Source organism: Myotis nattereri (genome assembly GCF_964212035.1).
Source record: "Myotis nattereri genome assembly, chromosome: 2".
Lineage (NCBI taxonomy): Eukaryota > Metazoa > Chordata > Mammalia > Chiroptera > Vespertilionidae > Myotis > Myotis nattereri.
In genome coordinates this window covers 173,820,939-173,842,459 of record NC_138076.1, presented here as the reverse complement: position 1 = coordinate 173,842,459, position 21,521 = coordinate 173,820,939, and the positions used below count along the sequence as shown (strand labels likewise).

The following is a 21,521-nucleotide window of genomic DNA, read 5'->3' as shown; positions in this document are numbered from 1 at the left end:
TACAGGCTTTCTCATTTGAAACACTGTTCCCAGCAGAGGATATTAGGAGTCTCTCTGCACTATAGATAAGCAGTTCAGCCTTTTCTCTCTACACACACACACACACACACACACACACACACACACACACACACACACACTCACACACACACACTCACACACCTGCCACGTTGTATTTAGGCAAAAATGGAAACTTGAAACAAATAAACAAAACCCTCACACTCCCTCCTCCCCCCGTTTTTTGTCTTGTGATTTTTGTTTGTTTACATAAGTGTCTGTATTTTTCTATTTTTCTCCCATCTTCACCGAGGTTCTTGCTTCTTTATGGAGGCATTGCTCCTCATATTTTTGCCTGTCAAATCTCAGAGCAGATGGTCCCTTCAGGGAAGCTCTGGAAGTGTTGGGTGTCTGCTTATATGCCCGGCCTCTCCTTTCCTCTCGGGGTTTCAAATGACAAGTCATCAAACCAGTTTCCCTCCTCTTAGGGGGTCCTTGATCCCGAAGCAGCAGGTTTTGGCCATAAGCACTGCAGAGACCCTTAGCAGCCACAGCTGAGAGCCCTGGGCTGAGAGTGACATCCTGCCTGTCCAATCAGAGACGAGGATTTCTCCTCGGTGCCCGCCCTGCTTTCCCCGCGGCGCCAATCACTACTCTAAAAGGCTGGGCTTCTGCTGTCAAGTAGCTCGGGTGGGCTCCACCGAGGCGCTGAGGGGCGCAGGCCGGGGACATGCGCTCCCAGGTGTTGGCGGCGGGAGTGGGAAACCTGTAGGTGATGGTCCAGCGGAGCGGCGCCGGGGCGAGCCGGAGCCGGGGACAGGTAGGAGGCAGGGCTTGTCCTTCGCCGATGGGGGAAAGAACGCGTATGTTCACGCTCCTGTCGCCTCCCTCCCCTTCCTCCAGTCCTGCCCCGCCCTCGTCACCCCCAAATCTCCGGAGGTCGCCGCAGCTCTGGTCGTGGAGGACTGGGGCGCAGGGGGTCCGGTGCTGGGAAGGAGGTGCGTGGGCAGGGCGGCAGTGCCCGAGGAGAGGGGACCGAACCCCCATCTGTGTCTCAACTTTCAGGCTTCCTCTCCCACTGCCAGTGCTGCTGCGCCCGAGGGGTGCCATGTCTGCCGGGCTGGGGAGGGTCTGCGGAGAACCCGTGCGTCTCCATGACTGGGGAGAGCTGCTCTTCCTTCCCATGCCTGGCGCACCTCGCCTGCTCCCTCCCTCTCCTACCTGGCGGCGTCCAGTCTCTAGCACATCCCAGAAAGCACTGGCCATGGTTGCGCTGGGGGGAAGAAGGGACTTGCTTGCTCCCAGGTCCCTCTGCTAAAAGCTGGCTCCCTTCGAGATCGGGGTGGGGGGCAACCCCGCCCCCGGAGGGGTTGGTTCCATGAATTACGCCTCTAGTGAGCGTGCACGGGCCCCTCTCCCATCTCTGCGGCAGACTGAGCAGGGGAGGGGCAGGAAGGCGTTGCTTCTCCGAGCCTGGCGTGGTCCCCCGGGAACCACCTTCTCGCATAGTTTCTAAAAGGTGGGTTTATCCACCGGGATTCCCGGAGACTCAAGTAATTGTGTCCGGATGGGCTCGCGGCGGCCTCCCTGGGTGACCGCATCTGGGAAGTAGGTGTTGGCTCCGCGCCGGTTTCTGCCGGAGTCAGATGGCTGGAAGCAGTGGGCAGAAGAACTGCAGAGAAACGAGACACTGCTGCATCACTTTGGGGCCTGATGACACCCTGCTTTGGAAATTATTGAAAAATCGGGCTGATGGGAGAGAGGGAGAGTGTGGGCAGCCGCACCCCTTTCTCCTTTATTCGTGCCAAACCCAGCATGGGCATTCGTACCCATGCTGGTGTGTGCGCATCTCCGAGGTGGAGCTATATATAGCTCCTGCACACCCAGCCCTGTGCCTGGTGCTGAGCAGGCTACCTTGGCCTTCGGAAGCAATCTGGAGGCAAGGAGTGGGAGGGGGGAAAGAGAATCAAATTCTCCATTGGGGAAAAAGCCGGAGAAGATGCCCTCAGACTGCGGAAACCCTGCATGAAATAACGTTTCTGTAATGCCTATGAAGATCAGTCATTCCAAATATTATTTTCAGTACATTCTTAGAGTGCTATTTGATATTCATCTATTTCCCTGCATTTTTTCAGCTTCATGGTGTCCCTCCGACTTTTACTAGTTTGAAATGTAACACACATATCAAGTAGTAAATACATATATCTGGGATATTTTATTAAACTCACTGGAACTTAATGGCTTGCTTATGCCTGTACCTTGGTTGTTTGGTAGTAAATTTATTTGGGAGGGAATATAGCTAGCAGCATTTGGGAATTTTGGGGGAAAAGAATCCACCCACTTTGCAGGATGTAGAGCTAAGGGACTCTCAGAACCTTTGGAGTAGTTTTGACATGTTTCTTTGTATAAATTTTACATGTGGACCTGATACTTAAATTTGTGCTGCTGTTTCATATCATATCTATTTGTGCGACATGGACTTTCTTTTATAGATGTATGTGCATTTATTTTTCCTATTGCCTGGAATTATTTAATTCTGATAATAACATTTCCATATTCTTAGGTGAGAAAACTAAGATTTAAAGGACACAGTAATTTGGGTAAATCTTCCAAAAATGCATTATTTCAATGCTAATATTCTAATAATGTACTGTGAATTATACTGTATAGTGTTTTTCTCTCAAATAGACTAGTTCAATTTTCTACAGCTTTTGGTCCTGGTAACAAAATTTGGTCAATATTGATATCAGTAATAATATAGGCCAATGTTATTTACTTATTCAGAAAGTCTTACTGGTATTTTGTTACTTAATCCTTATTGTAGTCAGGTTTGTCTTCTAATTAGACAGGAAGTATTTTGCAGGAAAAACTATTACCATTGAATTGAATCTAGTTCTAAGTAGGCTCAAAGATTCTCTCTCTCTCTCTCTCTCTCTCTCTCTCTCTCTCTCTCTCTCTTCTCTCTCTCTCTCTCTCTCTCTCTCTCTCTCTCTCTCTCTCTATATATATATATATATATATATATATATATATATATATATACTAGATGCCTGGTGCATGAAATTTGTGCACTCGGGGGGGGGTGGTGTCCCTCAGCCCCACCTGTGCCCTCTCGCAGTCCAGGACCCCTCGGCAGATGTCTACCTGCTGCAGAGGTGGGAGAGACTCCTGCCACTGCTGCTGCGCTCACCAGCCATGAGCCCGGCTTCTGGCTGAGAGGCGTTCCCCCTGGGGAGCACACTGACAGCCAGGGGGCAGCTCCTGTGTTGAACGTCTGCCCCCTGGTGGTCAGTGTGTGTCATAGCGACAGGTCATTCCGCTCTTTGGTTGATTTGCATATTAGCCTTTTATTATATAGGATTTCAGAGAGGAAGGGAGAGGGAGAGAGAGAAAGAAACATCAATGATGAGAGAATCATTGATTGGCTGCCTCATGCATGCCCCTTTCTGGGGATCGAGCCCACAACCCAGGCATGTGCCCTTGACCAGAATTGAACCAGCGACCCTTCAGTCTGTGGGCCAATGCTCTATCCACTGAGCCAAATCTAGTAAGGCTCAAAGATTCTTATTGAGGAACTGTCATCATAAGGAGCTGTTTAGATGGATGCAGCAATGACTTGAGGATCATTTATTAGTTGATAGAAGGCTATGTATTGGGAACTACTTTTGGCTTCCTTATTCTTTCCATGAGGAATAATGGATGACATCAGTGTTTCTATGTCCTTGTACAGAATGATTCAATTTCCCAATAGGGGTTATGACTTTGTATAGGCGATTCAATATATTCTCTCATATCTTGTGCCCCTGGAGGTCAACTAGAGACCAAGATAAGAGATAGAAAATTCATATTTCTCTAGACAAAACATGCCATGTAATTGCCTTTAAAAAATAAACAATATCTATCCATTTCCATTTCCCATTCCCCTGCATTTCTACATGTAAATTGGCCATGGTCTGCAACACATCACAGAACCTAGCCTCTCTAAGTCATCCATAAGCTCTCCTTCTTCATGTCAAATGTTTGTATTCTTTTATTGGTATATTGTTCATTTTTCTTTCCTTCTGGTCTGCCATTTTCCATATTATTCATCTCCTTGAATTTGTACTTCTTGATACCACTATGATCTGATGTCATAATTTTTCTCTTACTTTTTCTAACTCTCCTTTTTTTGTGTCCCTCCTTTCCCATATTCCTGTTTCTAGCCTTCCAATGAATCCTGCAAATTGATGGCAATTTATTTTATTGAAAATAAAAGTCTTTGCATTTCTACTTCTGATCTCTTCTTCATTAGCCATTCCAAAAACCTACATGTGTAAATATTTATGTATCATTATGCAGATAAGTGAATGTTGGTAAGTCAGTTGGGGATTATAATAGCATTTACCTCAGTTTTCTTTTTTTTTTTTTTGCACATTTATTTGAATATTAAGTGAGATAATGCATGTAACACATTTAAAATAGGACTTGACCAATAGCAATTACTCAAAAATAATAGCTGTCAGTAGAAGTATTGTTTACAGTAATGATAATGTACATAGTGAAAACAATTTTTTGCTTTCCCCATCAGTAGTCATCACCCTTAAACTGGCTTTTAGCAAAGGTTTGTGATTAATTTTTTAAGACTTTGTTTTTTCTACCTCCAAGTACCCACTATCTATTCAGTAACTAATTTATTCATTTTTATTCTCAACTCGAATTTGTATCTTTCTCTGTTTTTCTCCAGTACCAGTTTCACCTGTCATTGTATGCCTAGATTCGTACAGTAGGCAATTTATCAAATGTGTGTGTCTCTCAGCTTTTAATCTAAAAGGCAGCTTGTTATGTTTGGTATGGTGTATTTTAAATTTTTATTATTCTACTCTGCTTTGAAATTCTCACTGTGCTTTAGTTCATATCTTAAAAATCACTGTCTTTGGAGCAAGAGCACTTGGGTTCAAATTCTAAGAACAGGGCTGAGCAGTTGTGTGCTCTTGAAAATATAGCAAGTGGATGGGACATTTCATTATGGTTGTGTGAATGAACTATTACCTAAAATTGCCTTCAAAATTATATCCACTAAATATTACTTTTTCAATAACATTTTCATGATTATAAGTATACTAGGGACCCAGTGCACAAATTTGTGCACCTTGAAAGGAACTGTGGGCCGTGAGGCTGCAGTGGGCAGTAGGACAGGTCTCAGCCGATCCTCCATGCCCCTGCCCAGCCCCTCCCGCCATGGCCACCTGTCCCCTGTCTGGCGGCAGCCCTGCTCCCGCCGTCACCGCTCCCACGTGCTGACGGTGCTGGCCCCGCTCACACTGGCTGATGGCGTGGAGCAAGTGGGGCTGGCGTGTCAGTGGATGCGAGCAGCAGCTGCTGCCCCAATTGCCCCTCAGGAGCAGGGGGAGGTAGAGAAGCCCTCAGGGGCGATGAGGGGCGACCTGCCACTTGCACCTGCTGAAGGCACCGAGTGATCGGGGCCTGTGCCAAGTGCAGGCAGTGGGTGCAAGTGGGGCCGGTGCCGGCAGCAGGTGTGAGCGCTGGGCGGGAGTGCTGGGTGATGCACAGGAGCAAAGAATTTTTAGTAACTACCAGAGGCTTGCCCCGATGACAGTGACCAGTACCCCGCCTTGTTCTGGCACCCCCACTCACCCGCTCCACCATCCAGCCACAGCCGACACCCACCATGTTCCCTGTGTGCCCCCTTGTGGTCAGTGCATGTCCTAGCGACCGGTTGTTCGGTTGTTGGTTGTTCCGCAGTTCAATCTATTTGCATATTAGCCTTTTATTATATAGGATATAGAATCACTCAGGAAACATTGGAAATAGAAGAAAATTCTATGCAAAGAGATCCACTCTTAACCTCACGTTCATTTGAATAAATATGCATAGATATTTAAAATATATAAATTGGAATAATTTTATTTTTGCATTTAGCTTTTCCCCCACTTAACATCATAACATAAATATTTATTCCATTTAATATTCTTACTAACCATATTTTTATGAATGCCAAATGTTTTTTTCACACAGAGCCTTTAGATTGCTTCTGGTTTTTTACACTTATGAAAATATACATGAATATATACTAATTTTGCATTTATGATCATTTTCTTGTAATAACTTCTTAAATGTTACCTTGTCAAATGCATAAATATATCTAGACACCTAACGCTTATTGCCAAACTGCCCCAGCAAAGAGTTTATAGACAAACTGATACTCACTGTAAACCAATGTGGAAATATTCTTATCACACATGATATTGGATTAAAACATGTGACTGTTTGATAGTAAAAAGTATACTTAGTTATTCTTTGAAGGTGTGCTTCTATAATTTTGGATGAGTTCAAGAAATGTGTTCAGGTTTATTAGCTCTTTGTATTTTTTAATTTTTGGATTTCATTTGACTATTTATTGGGATATTAATGTTTTCTTTGTTTAATTAAACATCTATTGTTTACTGTGAAAGTTCTTATTACCTTGTTTTTTGCCTTCTGTATTTTATATTTTGAACATATATAAATTTATAACTTTATTTTAGCCTAACCTATAAATCTATTTGTAATACTACCTCTTGTTGTTTTAAAGTTCAGAAAACTTTCTGCTACCTGACAAATAATTGAATATAAAAACACACATTCAAGGGTACTATTGCTGAACATTTTGCCTTCTTTGAAATGGGATTTGGCTTATGTATATCATGTACATATCCCTGTGTGATGAAATGGCTCATGGGACATATAAAATGCACTCCCAGTCTATTAAGATCCCATTATTATTTATGTGACTCTCCCACGAAGTGAATAGTACCTTAATTCTTTCTGAGTTACCACTGTCCATTTCAAAAGTGCCACAGGGCAAAATGTACCATGGAAGTTATTAATGACCAAGTTACTCAGCCAGAGCAGGCACATTTGTATGCACAATTATCTGAATGAGTCAGGCACTAAATCTGCTTTTGCCAGGATTACCCAGATGGTCCTTCCTTCACTGGATAATTGCTCGCCCCTATACTTGACTTTGATGATGTAGACCTGACTGGGCCTTTGCTTTTCTTTCACTTTTTGTTACTATTCTCTAACTGCTTAGGGTTGTTTGAATTATAGTTCCTTTTTTTAGAGGCAGCTTCCTTTGTCCGTAGGAGCACACTGGAGTTATACAGAGCTTTGCATGAAACTCAGCTTGGCCAGTTACGATCTGTGTGATTTGGGGCAAGTTATTTAATCTTTATAAGTCTCTGCTTCTTGTTTAGGAAAGAAGGATATTCAGAGCTCAGAGTCCCTACTTCAGTTCCCCTGACTTAGAATCTTTTTAAATATATGTTTCACACCATAACCAAAGTTGTCTTTCCCAATCTCATCAGGTGCCTAGTTTGCTGAAAATCTTTTGATAGGGCTCTCTTTTGTTTTTATTCTATAAAAAGATGCGTGCAGTCCTTTGCATTGCACTTAAAGTCTTTTATTGAACAGTACCTATTTACTTCTTTAAATCTATTTTCTCATAACCCCAATCTCTCCCATTTCAGTCTCTCACAATATCAATCACACTGAACTGTTCACACCTCCCTTAATGCACTCTGCCTTTTCTCTATTTTTCCAAACTCTGCTCTCCCTCTGCAGTTTATTCTCTGCTAGAAATCATCTGTCTCCTTATCTGCCCTCTAATTGATCTATGAACCTCTTCAAGGCTCAGGTCAGCTGCTACCTTCTCTAGGAGACTTCCCTAAACTCCAGGCTGAGTTTTGAGCTCTTGTTCAGTGCTGCCATAACCATCTGTGGGTACCTCAACCACAGCACTCATTATACTACAGTGTAACTGATAGATGACTTGCCTATTACCCCACTCGCTAAGTCTTTGAGGATAGTGGTCGTACCTTAATTCCTCTGTGTGTGGAAGGAAGAACCTGACATATAGTTGAAATATTTTATGAAGAAATGAATAAAAGAAGGCTAAAATTAAACTCTTTTAAAGATTTCAAAAAATTAAACATTTATATCTATTCCTTGGAATGAATGAATGAATGAATGAATGAATAAATAAATAAATAAATAAATAAATAAATAAATAAACTATGTCAGTCTTAATAGTTTTTCAGGAATTAACTTCTTGCTTTTGTTGATTTATACATTAAAATATATAATAAAGTAGATAAAAGAGAGTCCTTTAATAAGCAATTTTATAATGAAAAGCCACACTTAGGACACTGAATAATTCCCAAATGTTAAATCAGTAGGAAACTCTTTTAAATAATTCTCCATTTTAGATGGAGGAAGAAATGTATAGTTACATGGATAATGTAGGTATATAAATTTAGCTGTATTGGAGCTGAATATCGGCAAAATTTAACCCCCTTCCCTGTAGTTAATGAAAGGTCTTTTGTGGGGTGATGTCTAGTAGTTTATAAAGCATGATTACATGCATATCCTCATTTGATCTTTCACAACAATTCTAAAAATTAGGTTGAAATACATGATTATCATACTTAACATATCAACAAACAAGCTCAGATAAATAATTTTTCTAAGATCATATAAGAGTGACATAGCTTGAAAAGAATAGTTGCAAGTTAGTATGCCCAGCCAAAACATCTCACTGAGAGAGCCCACCATCTGCCACCATTCTTTCCAGGTAAAGGATATTGGTCTTGATATTAACAATCCACTCAGAATTCTGAGAAATCCAGTAAAATACACTGTATCAATACCTATTTATAGTTTTCACTTTGGTTTTTAACAATCTGAGAAGAAACACACTGATGGCAGTTATTGGTTTAAACATATTTTAAAATCTTTAATTACTGATCATACACACACATTTACTCCCCACTTTTTTTTTTTTTTTACTTCAGAGTGTAGTTCTTTTTATTTTTGGTGATAATGTTCTTTTTCTTGTCCTTATAAAAGTAGAATTTTTAAAATACTTTTTAAAAATTTTTAAATACTAGATTTTCTTAATTAGACAATATTTAACTTTTCAGTTTGGCTTAGCATATATTCTGTACAATCTTAGAGAATAGTGTGAAGAACATATTTTTTTAAATATATTTTTATTGATTTCAGAGAAGAAGGGAGAGAGATATAGAAATATCAAGGATGAGACAGAATCATTGATTGGCTGCCTCCTGCAGTCCCTCACTGGGGATCGAGCCTGCAACCCATGCATGTGTCCTGACTAGGAATTGAACCTCCTGGTTCATATGTCAATGCCCAACCACTGACTGAGCAACACTGGCTGGCCCAGCAAAATATATTTTTCAGAAATAGTCCAACTGTTGAAAAAAATTATGAAAAATATTTGAGTACATACCTAGAGCACTGATCTAGCCTAATTTGAAAATTAAAAATACTGAATATAAGACTGATTTTTCTAAATGACTTGTGCAAACGATTTCTTCTCTATAACAGTGTTGCACGTGCTATCCCATAACAACCAAATGCAGTGAAGTGGATTTTAGTTATTATTTTTATCATTTTAAAAATGAGAAAAAATAGAGGAATTAGAAAGCTAATGACTAAAGAAGCTAGAATTCACATTTAGGTTATCTGACTCCTAAGCCTAGGTTATTAATCACTGTGTCATTCTTCCTCTCTGGGATGTCTAGTTTTAGTATTTTGGAGTCACAGTTTAAATTTTCTCTATATATACTTAGTATTAACACGAGATTAAATCACTCCAAGTTTATGTATGTTTTATTTATGTATATTTCATAAACAAAATGGTCTTTCACTATTGATTTACAGGGAGCAGTTTCCCAAGCATGAACTAAGCAATTACAATGTGCCATTTGAAAATAGATTATTCTAACTTTGAACTAAGCATCAGGAGTTTTTTATGATTTTCTGCCCTAATTTTGCTTCCTAACTTCACAAACCATAAACAGTAACTCTGTCCTAAGACATCTAATCTGAGAGTATTTAATTGTCATGACTGAAAGTACAGATTTGCTAGGTGTATCAGGCAAGATTGCTAAAAATATTATTAACAATATTTATATATTCCAGTTGGAGACTCACATTAATATAACAGAATTTTATACTGAGTAAAATATTCTATTGCATATATTTTTATTCATTAAATTAAAGCAATACATTTTTATTGGAAATTTTAAAAAATACCTGCTGGATTGATTTACTATATTTTTCTTTTGGTTTGAATATATAATTTTAGAGAGGTAACTATTTTAGCACTAAAAATTAATTCACTTTTTAAAAAATAGTAATTTTAAAATTCTGGTTTATGCACAATTGAATGATCATGAAACTAAGATAATTACTTTCAATGAAGTATTGCATTTTTTTAAACACTTTTTTGATTAAAGAATACAGTAAAGTGCAATTAATTATAACAAAGAACTTTGTCAGCACCTAAGATCACTTTCAGCCCTTCCCAATCACCACCATCTTGCTGGTCTCCAAAGGTAGCCACTTTTCTGACTTTAAGATTTTATAGAATAGTTTTGCCTGTTTTTGAAATTTATATAAACAGGATTATACAGTGTGTACCTTTTGGCAACAGGTTTCTTTTGCTCAGTCTCTTTGGTAAGATATACAGAGTGGGAAAAGTAAGTTCGCAGCTGTGAGTACAGGAAACAGTTTATTCTTGTATTATTATTTATTAATTACTAGAGGCCCATTGCAGAATAGGGCTTTGCTCCCGTCTCTGTGGCTCCTACCCCGCCTGTCTCTGCCGCTTCTCTCCCGCCTGTCTCTGCTACCTCGGCTCCCTTGCTTGGCTTCCTTCTACAGTGTCTTCAGTTTTTGCTTCCAGCCGGTGTATGCAAATTAGCCGCCATCTTTGTTGATTAGCCAATGGGAGGCGTAGCGAAGGTATGGTCAATTACCATGTTTGTCTATTATTAGATAGGATTATATTATTTTACATACAAAGAACAGTAAACCTACTTTTGCCTCACCCTGTATTCATGTTTTTCCACATAACAATAGATTTTTATATGAAAAAATAGCTCATTTTTATTGCTCTATAAAATTCCATTATATACCTATTTTAAAATGTACACATCTGTTCTATTTGCTGGATATCTGGGATGTTTCCAGTTTTGTGTTATTACTAATTAGAGGCCAGGTGCATGAAATCCATGCACGGGGGGGTGGGAGGGGTGTGTGTCCCTCAGCCCAGCCTGCATCCTCGCCAATCTGGGACCCCTCGAGGGATGTCCGACTGCCCATTTAGGCCCATTACTGGTGGGATTGAGCCTAAATGGGCAGTTGGACATTCCTCTCACAATCCAGGACTGCTGGCTCCCAACCATTCGCCAGCCTGCCTGCCTGATTGCCCCTAACTGCTTCTGCCTGCCAGCCTGATCACCGCCTAACAACACCCAGGCCAGCCTGATTGACAACTAACTGCTCCCCTGCCGGCCCAATTGCCCCTAACCGCCCTCTCCTGCAGGCCTGGTCTCTTCCAACTGCCCTCTCCTGCTGGCTCAGTCACCCCTAACTGCCCTCCCCTGCCGGCCATCTTGTGTCCACATGGGGACAGCCATCTTTGACCACATGGGGGCGGCCATCTTGTGTGTTGGAGTGATAATCAATTTGCATATTACCTCTTTATTAGATAGGCTAGTTCTCCTATGAATATTTATTATTATACATTTCTTTTGTACCTCAGGTATGTGTATGCATTTTTTGTTAAGATATACCTAAGATTAAAATTGCTGAGTCATAGACTATTGCTTGGTAGAAATTGCTATTTTTTTCAAAGTGGTTGAGCCAATTTCCAGTTTAACCTGTAGTGTATGAAATTTCAAGTTGCTCCACAGCTTTGCCAATACTTGGTAGCCTTTTGAATTTAAACTATCCTAGTGAGTGGAGATGGATATTTAGGTATGGTTTTTACTAAAACTGCATGCATTTCCTTCATTAATAATAAGTTGAACACCTTTTTAAAAAGGTATATTAAGAAACACTTGCAATAAAAATTCCCATATTTTTGACACTCTGCTGAATTATATATTGAAATTATATATAGTAGTTTTGAAGTGTGTGTTCAAAAGTTTTGTCCATTTTACCACTAGGGTATCTGTCTTTTACTTATTGTTTCACTAGATGCCTGGTGCATGAATTCATGCAACCGTGGGGACTGGCTGTCTGCCCCCTGGTCGAACTCCTGGTTGAGGGGACAATTTGCATATTAGCTTTTTATTATATAGGATAGGAAGTTCTTTATATGTATATTCTGAATTTGATCCCTTAGAGAATATTTGCAAATATTGTATACCACTCTTTGATTTGCCTTAACACTCCCTTAATGTTATGTTTTATCAAAAAATTTTATCAATTTTAAGAAGTCCATAGTATTTTTTGTATCTTATTTGATAAGACAAGTCATTTATTTATTACAGGAATAGAAATATTTTTCTTTATTGTGCTCTCGGCATTATGTTGTTTTACATTTCTCCTGAAATTGATTTTGAGTATGATTTGGGTCACATTATATTATTTATATGAATATAAAATTAATCTAGAGTCATTTATTGAAAAGACTGTCCTTTTACCATGGTTTGGGAATGCTACCTTTGTCAAAAATCAAGTGTTCATGAATGGGTAGGTATTTTTTTGGACTTTATTCTGTTGCACTGATTTACTTATGTGTTGTTGAATTTATGTTTAACTATTGAAGATTTAAAATAGATCTTAATATTTACTACTGTAATTACTGAAGATTTAAAATAGGTCTTAATATTTACTAGAGTAAGTCCTCCAGCTTGGCTATTCTTTGAGTTCATCTTGAATAACTGTATAAATTGGCTATTTGCCTTTCTGTATAAATTTTAAAGTCAGCTTGTTAATTTTCATGAAATTCTTGTTGGAATTTGCTTAAGATGACTTTGAATCTATAACTCTATTTTACAATTGACATGGTGAAAAAAGAGGTTTTCAATTTATAATGGCCTCTATATGTACCACTTCACGTAGGCCTTTTAAGTTTCTCTAAATGGTTATAGTTTTCGCCCTAACTGGTTTGGCTCCATGGGTAGAGTGTCGGCCTGTGGACTGAAGGGTCCCAGGTTCGATTCTGGTCAAGGGCATGTACTTTGGTTGCGGGCACATCCCCAGTGGGGGGTGTGTAGGAGGCAGCTGATCGATGTTTTTCTCTTATCGATGTTTCTGACTCTCTATCCCTCTCCCTTTCTCTCTGTAAAAATCAATAAAATATATTTTAAAAAATGGTTATAGTTTTCAGTGTGAAAACCTTGCACAACTTTTATTAGATTCTTCCTTAGGTGTTTGATTTTTTAATGCTATTGTAAGTACTATAATTTCTAAATTTTAGTTTCTAACTCTGTTGATAGTAAATAGAAATATAATTAGTTTTTATATGTTGATCTTTTATAAAATTGCAAAACTAACTTATCAATGTTAATACTTCATTTATCGATTCTTTTTAATGTTGTAGAAACTCAGTTATTAAGGATATATTTCCATTGATTTTTAGAGAGAGTAGAAGGCAGGGGAAATTGGGAAGAGAGAGATACATTGATTTTTTTGCCTCCCGCTTGTGCCCTAATAGGGGGCTGGGAATTGAACCCTCAGTCCTTTGGTCCATGGGCTGAGGCTCTACCACTGAGCAATGCTCTAACCACTGAGAAAACCAGCCAGGGCTTAGAATTATTTCTTCATTTTTACTGTGGTAAAGTTAACTAGTTCTAAAGAGAAAGAGTTGCCATTATTACTAACAAAATGATTACATTAATCAAAGTAAAATGTGTTCTAAGAATCTTATTGGTATAGGAAACTTGCAATAAAAATTCTTATATTTGTGACACTCTGCTGAAATTATATATTGAGAAGTCACAATAAATAACTGATACATAGTGAGTGGCATAAATTTTTTGGTTGTTTGTTTCTTCACTTTCTGTCTCTTTTTAATGCCACCATTGTTCAGGGAAGTGTCATGCTGAGGTATATAGACAATACTGGTCATTTTTCGAATCTCTGAAAACAGTTGTACTTTTCAAAGCTAATTATTGTCTATTATTTTTCTTATTAGAGAATTGAAATTTAAGTAGGCCTTTCCCCAAGAGAATTTTGTTTCATCCAGAGAATATTTTCCTTCACAATTGCTTGTAATATCATCTGCCTTGATAATACCATTTGAATCTTGCTTCATTATTTCTATTTCATTATTGCCATGGACCTCCTGCTCAACTTATTTATGCTTATCACTTCATCTATCCTAAACTTTCTCATTTTTGAGATGGCAGTGCTGTGGATGATGGATAGTAATGGAGAATTATTTCATTCATACCAGATCATAGTTTTCTTCAACATTTCATTAATAATGGACTTTAGATTGAATTCTGAATAAAAGTAACACCTACTTTTATAAGAATCTTTGATGCTTATTGAGATAGAAAATTTTACTTGTATCTGCATTGCATATCTGGCAAGCATCTTTCAAGGTTATGCTTGGCCACCTCATTCAGGAAGTTTCTCCAAGCCTGACTTCCCCCTATTGTTTGTGTACCCAATGAGCCCTTTGTAAACTTCTGCATAGCCCCTTCATTACACATACTTTCTTTACTAGCTTGTAAAAGTTTTACTGTTTGTTTGTTTTTAATGAATCTTTAGTGTCTAGAATACTGTCTCACTTAGGGATAGTCCACACTCTCTACATTTTTTTTTTTTTTTAGTAAACAAAACATTTTGGAAATGTTCTTTTGTAATAATATTCCATATTCAGAGGATGCCAGAAGGAAACCATCAATTTATTAGCAGATACACACACTCCTTTCTCCATATTGCTGAGTACAATTATAATCATAGTATTGTTCTACAACTGATGTATTATATATGGCAGTGGTTCTGTAACTTCATAGCTCATAGGAATTAACCTGAGATTGTTCAAAATGAGGTGTTCTGACCTCCATCATTACAGATTCTGCTTCAGTAAATTTTGAATGTGATCCAGAAATTTGAATCTCTAACAGCATCTTTTTTATTCCTCAGACTACATTCAAGAAAGAAAAATTCAGTTAACCTAGATGGAGCTAATGCTTATTTTCCAGTAATATATGTACACACACACACACACACACACACACACACAGGATTACTTTTAAATACTTCAAAAATCACCATGATTCTAGAGCTATCACTTCTTTTCATCATTTTGTTCACTGAGTTTCTCCCCTTTCTCTTTCATTTCTATTTTTTGTTTACTATAAAAAAAATGAATTTTATAGATATCACTAGCCAATCAGGACATCTCTTTTTTTTCTGTTAAATAATAGCCTTTTTCAGTGCATAAAATTATCTAATCTTTGGGTCTTCTGTTGTGCTTGCCCATATATATTTTTGAGGACTAATATGGGTGACTGATTTGTCCCCCCCAAAAGGGTGTTTTATTAGTGGTGGAGGAAAGAAATGTAAAGAAGGAACACTATTTCTGAGTCTTCGGTTTCCTGGGTGGCCTTTGAAGGGATGGTTTCTGGATTGCTAAGAATATTAAAGTAAGATTTTTCTAGCCTACCAAATTCTCATGGTGATTGGGAAAGTGAATAATTTAATTGCAAACTCGGAGTAAAGATCACTTGCTCTAATTTTTGTATAGATACTAGAGGCCCGATGCATGAAATTCATGCAAGGGTAGGCCTTCCTTCCCCCTGCTGCCAGCTTCAGCCCTGGCTCTCGCAGCCCTGGCTTTCGCAATCCCAGCCCCACTCCCCACCCGCACCCGCCTTGGCCTGGTGCTGCTTCTTGGCTCCACGGAGCTCCCCACTATCCCCCTTATCCCCATCTATCACCCCACAGAGGGTGGCCTGGGCCTCTCTCTACGGGGTGATTGTGGGGCGATGGCGGCCCCCTGACCAATCTCGCATGACACCCACCTTGGCTGGCCTGGTGCCAGTGCATGTCATAGCATGGTTGTCCGGATGGTCGTTCTGCTGTTTGGTTGTTCAGTCAATTTGCATATTACGCTTTTATTATTATAGATTAACAAAATACAGGCATTGTTTTATGATATTACCTCCTATGCTTTTTATTCCTGGTATTTTTCTCTAATCTCAATTTTATTAAGTACTAGAGTTTTGAGTTACATTCTTCTTCTATTTATGTTTTTAGACTTGAGAGTAATTATGGTATATCAGTTATGGCTATGCTTTTAATTTGAAAATCAAAATTATATCAGATTTTCTATTAACATTTTCCAATTATCTATTGTTTTCTGACAGTATACTGAAAAATTTCACTGAATATTGTCTGATATAAGGTGATAGATATGAGTGGATATGAGTGTAATGACTACTAGTCAATTAAAATATTTCTTGAGAATCAACTGAAAAACAGTGTTGCAATTGTTACCACAAACAATGTTTATTCATATTGACTTCTGTTTTTAAAAAGAATATTGGAAACCAAGGGACTTTCTCTCTCATTCCCACTGTTTGTAGAGCATATTGCCATATCCATTGATGTTATGCTTGGTCCATGACCAGCTTTGCCCAATGTAATAATAGTGGATGTGACCTGAGCAGAGATTGTGCATGGGCATTTTACTTGGTTCTTATGCCCTGTCGTCTGCCATGAGAAGCACATATGTGGGAATATGCGAGCAGACGTGAATTCCATTCAAAGCTTAGAGTTTAGCCCAGTCAACCCTAAGGCACAGGTGCAGGTGGCCCAGTCAAACTGTGGACGGATGAGCAAAAAAACCCCAAACAACAAAAACTTGTTATAATATTGAGATCTTTGTTTTGTGGTATTATTGGGGCAATAGCTGTTTGATGTAACTCAATTCCCTGGGATTTCATGAAATCATCTCTGGTTTTTCTTTTAAGTCTCAGAAACTTTTAGTCTTTTTTGCCTTTTACTTTTCTTTTAAGCACCAAAGTTTCTGAGACTTCTGTCCTCAACCCATAACCTCAATTTAAATAAACTTACTGTGATATCTGTATCCCAGTGATGACTGATTGCTATCTATATGCTGTTACCTTCTAAATCATTAACTTCAACTTGATTTCCACATCAGACCCACGTTCTCTAAGATGCACTGGACTTTGTGGTGGTTTCACACGCATATTAAACTGCATTTCCTGAGCACAGTGCTCCTGCTCCCCAGTCACATCTCATTGTCAACCACAAAAGAAAAATATGACAGTTCTACTAACTGCATAGCAGGATAGGGGTTATATGTTACTCTTCCTTTGCAGATGAGGGGCATGAATCCCAATGAAGTAAAATAGTATAAGATCAGTAGCTAGTAAGGGACTGAACCAGATCAAACACAAATCTTTCTGACCCCAAAGGCCATATACAGACCTACTTGTAAGATTTTGTGGGCTACTTATTTAAAATATAAATGTAAGGACCAAACTCTTCAATCTTCTTTTCAGGTTGTGTCTTCATATACATATTACCTATTTAACAATAACCATCATTGATCCCTAAAAAGAAATTCCCTTGTTATCCTCCAAGCTAAACCACCACATTATTGCTCCTGTGCCTTTGTCCATACTACTTATTGCAACTAATGGTGCCTGTCTCCACATTTATCTAGATTCTCATTCTCTCTGAAGCACTAATTTAAACTTAAGACGTTTATAAAAGATTCTCAGATTATTTCCAGTGATGCTGGTTAATTTCTTAAACTCTCAGTATGTTTTCCCTAATCAGATAAACAAAGATGCATTGCAAATTATCTGCAAGGCACTGATATTAATCATATGGAAGCTTCCACACTATATATAAATAGTATCTACCCCACAGGAATTTTCAATTTAGTTGGAATTATGCAAGTAAAATATTACTGAAATGTAGTTCTTCTATATTGTATAATATTTTCATATTCAACTTTGTAAGCTCTCGAACACAAAAACTATTCAGCCTATTTTGTGTTCATTTCAACACAAAGTACATTTAATTGAAGAGCTTTTTAATAAACTGTCTTTTACTTTTAACTGCATATCATTGCTTTTTCTCTACCACTCTCTCAAAAATATTATTATGGTAACATATCATCCAGAGAAATATTTCTCTCCCTCAAATCATAGATTCATGTAACTTATGGAAGTAATTTCAGGAATTGATTTATTTGTTGAGCAGACATTTAAATAAACTTTAAGTTAGACAAAAGCAAACCTGCCATCTCAAGGAGCTTACCTATCAAAGTCTTTATCAGTCTTGTTTATACAATACTAAATTGTGTGAAAAATAGACTAAAATTACTCAATGATTTCTATTTTTTACACGAACAATCTCTTGACTATTTGACATATTTTACAAGTAGATTTTCCTACTTATGAAATGACTTTACATATGTACATTGTTAAATGTAGTTCCTCATGGAGGGAGCAGTTGGTGATGGAAATAATGGGGAAGTCATGCTTTAAATATTATGTTTTTAAGGTCCTATTATGTTTTTTAAAAAGTGTTATGAAGTCATAGAAGAAAGCCTGTATTCAGGCAAAATACTGAGAATCTCTCCTATGTATATTAGCATAATAAAGTAAATGAAAAAGTAGATAAAATGACCAGCTAAGAACCCTGTAGTTTGTTACCCGGAGGACCATTGGAAAGTAAAGTTATATATTTTTTACACATTTAGTGCTTTGTTTTAATCTATTATTAAATGCCAGAATTATAACTTCCCCCGTTCCCCGGGCACTTTCAAATTATCCTCTGCTCTATTTCTCACTGCTAAGAGAAGCAAGATGAGATCAAGTGACCTCCCTGGGTAGCAATTGGGATTCTTGTGATCATTCCAAAGATCTCTTTCTCCTTGACTACCTAAGTGTTAAGAGATGGGAATGATTAATTATGGCCTCATTCTGCTGTTAGGATTGGGATACTAACTAAAAGTATTTCAGGCTTGACCACATGTGAATAAAAATAGATAGTTAAAAGTTAATACAAAAGATTTAAAATTATCTGGGTGGTTTTTTTTCCTTATCCACATAATAGGTCTTCTTTAAGTATAAGCATGAGAGTTGATTTAAATGTCTTTTCTATTTGAAAATTCTCCACCAATAGACACATTAACATTTTCAGAATTTCAAGAACTAGATGTTCATGTAAAGCATTTGTGAACACAGGAAATTCATGCAATTTGAGTAAATCATTAAAAAATGAAATAGTCTTGCTGGAGTTGTAGTATGGAGCATTTCTGAAATTAATGGGTTGGGGAATAGCAATTGTAAAATCTTACACAAAGGATCACATATTACAAAGGATCACATATTACTGGATTATAGTATTGCATTTCTCCATTTCATACATGATTAAAATGTTTATAATTAATGAAGTTATATTATCCAAACTTATTAGAAAGGGAAAAGATACAATTACACCTCTAACTGCTAATGTTTTATCATTCGTTTGTTCTCAGTCTCAGAAATAGATGCTGGGCAATATTATGTATTATTTGTTTTAAGAAATGACACTTTGATTAGCTTTCCTGCAGACTTTCATTTATTCCATTCTGAACTGGTTACCATATGTCAGAGTTGTCAAGAACTCTATTTTATATATGAATTCTTTTATAAACAAATATATAGGCATTTGTTATAAAGCAACCAAAACTCAAGATTTTACTTCTGTGAGTGAAAAGTGAGTGTTTCGTGTTAACATTCTGCAGCTTGTGCTACTTTTTGAATATTATATGACCCAGCTCCTGGGGAAATCTGATTTCTTCAGGATCTGCTGAAACAGTTTCTAAATACTGCCCCTAAGACTTGATACTAAACTCTATATTCTGTATGTGATCCACTCACATAAAAATGGACTTCAAGTGTTTCATTTCTTACAAAAAGATAAATATTAATCCTTTCAGATCAGAACCTCATTGAGTCCTCATGGTTACTCTGCAGCTAATTGAAGACATTTCCTCTGCATAATAATTATTTTGTAAGCACGTTTGTGGAAAAAGTTGATGCAGAAAGGAAAGAAATGAGGCTATATAACACCATAAATTACAAACTAAATTTTATTAGCTTTAGAAATCCTGTAAGACTGTGATTCTCAAGAATGAATATGCATTAAGTAGAACTGGAATAGCTTGTTAGAATGGATGCTCTCAAAGATTCTGACTCAGTCAACTGGAGTAGGGCCGCACAACTTTCATTTTAAGAAGCTCTCAGCTGATGCTGCCTTTGAGAACCACCCTGTGGATATTATTGCCCTAAGTAACTCTGGTACCAGCCCTTCTTTGTTAACTGGTAACACTGTCAGCAGATGATAATCACGTGAAGAGTATTAACTCATGGAAGAAAATAACTAAACATCGCTACAAAAACTAAACATAACATAACTAAAAAGAACTAAACATAACTAAGAAAATAGATAAACATAAACTTGGAAGAAAAGAGCTAAACATAGCTACAGAAAAGAACTAAACATAACTAATGGAAGAAAAGAACAAAACAGCTTAATTATTGTATAGGATGGTGCTGCATTAACAGGATATTCTTGCCTTGATTTAACATTACTGACACATTTTTCCTTCCTACCAAAAATGACACAAGTAACCTTCCGAGGCCTAATTTGATTACTTTGTGTTTACCTTGTGTTAGGAAAAATATTGACATTCCTCTTGCTTTGAAGAAATAAAGCTGATAGGTTTTAAAGTTGTTACAGTCAAGTCTGTGGAGAGCAAGTGAGAAGCCCCTGATGTTTTCTCATTAACAAGTGATTTCAAGCCTCTTAGGCTAGCAATTAAAGAATATGCTAGTAGATGTAATTAGCCATGACAAACAACTTGTAAAATTAAGGATTGAATTCCACAGACATCTTTAATAATAATATTTTGAAAATCAAGGATGATAAAGTATCTCAAAACCTTAGCTGGATGTTAAAACCACCTGGATAACTTTAGCAATACTGATGCCTGGGCCTCACCTTCCAGACATTCAGATTTACTTTATTGGGGTCCAGTCTTGACTGTAATGTAGGGAGATGGATAGAGGAGAATGGTTAAGAAGGGAAGTGTAGACAGGAAGCCAACAACCATTTCTTGAGGCTGTTTTCATATGTCAGGTATTACATTAGAAAGTTTATAAATACTGCCCCTAAACCTCACATAAAGACACAAGATAACTTAATTAAGAGCCTTTTCTTTAAATCTAAGGAAGGAGACTCAAATAAGGGGATAAAATATCTGACAAGACAGAGGCTGTTTAGTAAACAGGGGACTGGCCTTGAGAACTCAGGTCAGGGTGACTACAGTCCATCCTTTTCCATTTCTTTGCAGGGGTAGTAGGTTTTCTTTCTTTTCTTTTCTTTTCTTTTCTTTTCTTTTCTTTTCTTTTCTTTTCTTTTCTTTTCTTTCTTTTCTCCCTCCCTCCCTCTCCTCCCTCCCTCCCTCCTTCCCTCCCTCCCCCCTTCCTCCCTCTCCTCCCTCCCTCCCCCCTCCTTTCCTTCCTTCCTCCCTCCCTCCCTCCCTCCCTCCCTCCCTCCCTTCCTTCCTTCCTTCCTTCCTTCCTTCCTTCCTTCCTTCCTTCCTTCCTTCCTTCTTTCCTTCTTTCTTTTTCCCTACAAAGCTAAATACATTGGAATAAGACACAAGCTCTAGCAAATGTTGAAAG

General features: G+C 37.9%; 1 protein-coding gene across 2 annotated transcripts in view; it reads left to right on the top strand.

The window, feature by feature from the left end:
- Nucleotides 1–649: 649 nt before the first annotated feature.
- CNTN1 (contactin 1) overlaps nucleotides 650–21,521 on the top strand; it is a 275,742-nt gene continuing 254,870 nt past the window's right edge. For both annotated transcript variants that reach the window (XM_081082844.1, XM_081082845.1), the window contains exon 1: nucleotides 650–817. The gene's annotated coding sequence lies outside the window, so the exon portion shown is untranslated. The remainder of the gene's footprint in view (nucleotides 818–21,521) is intronic.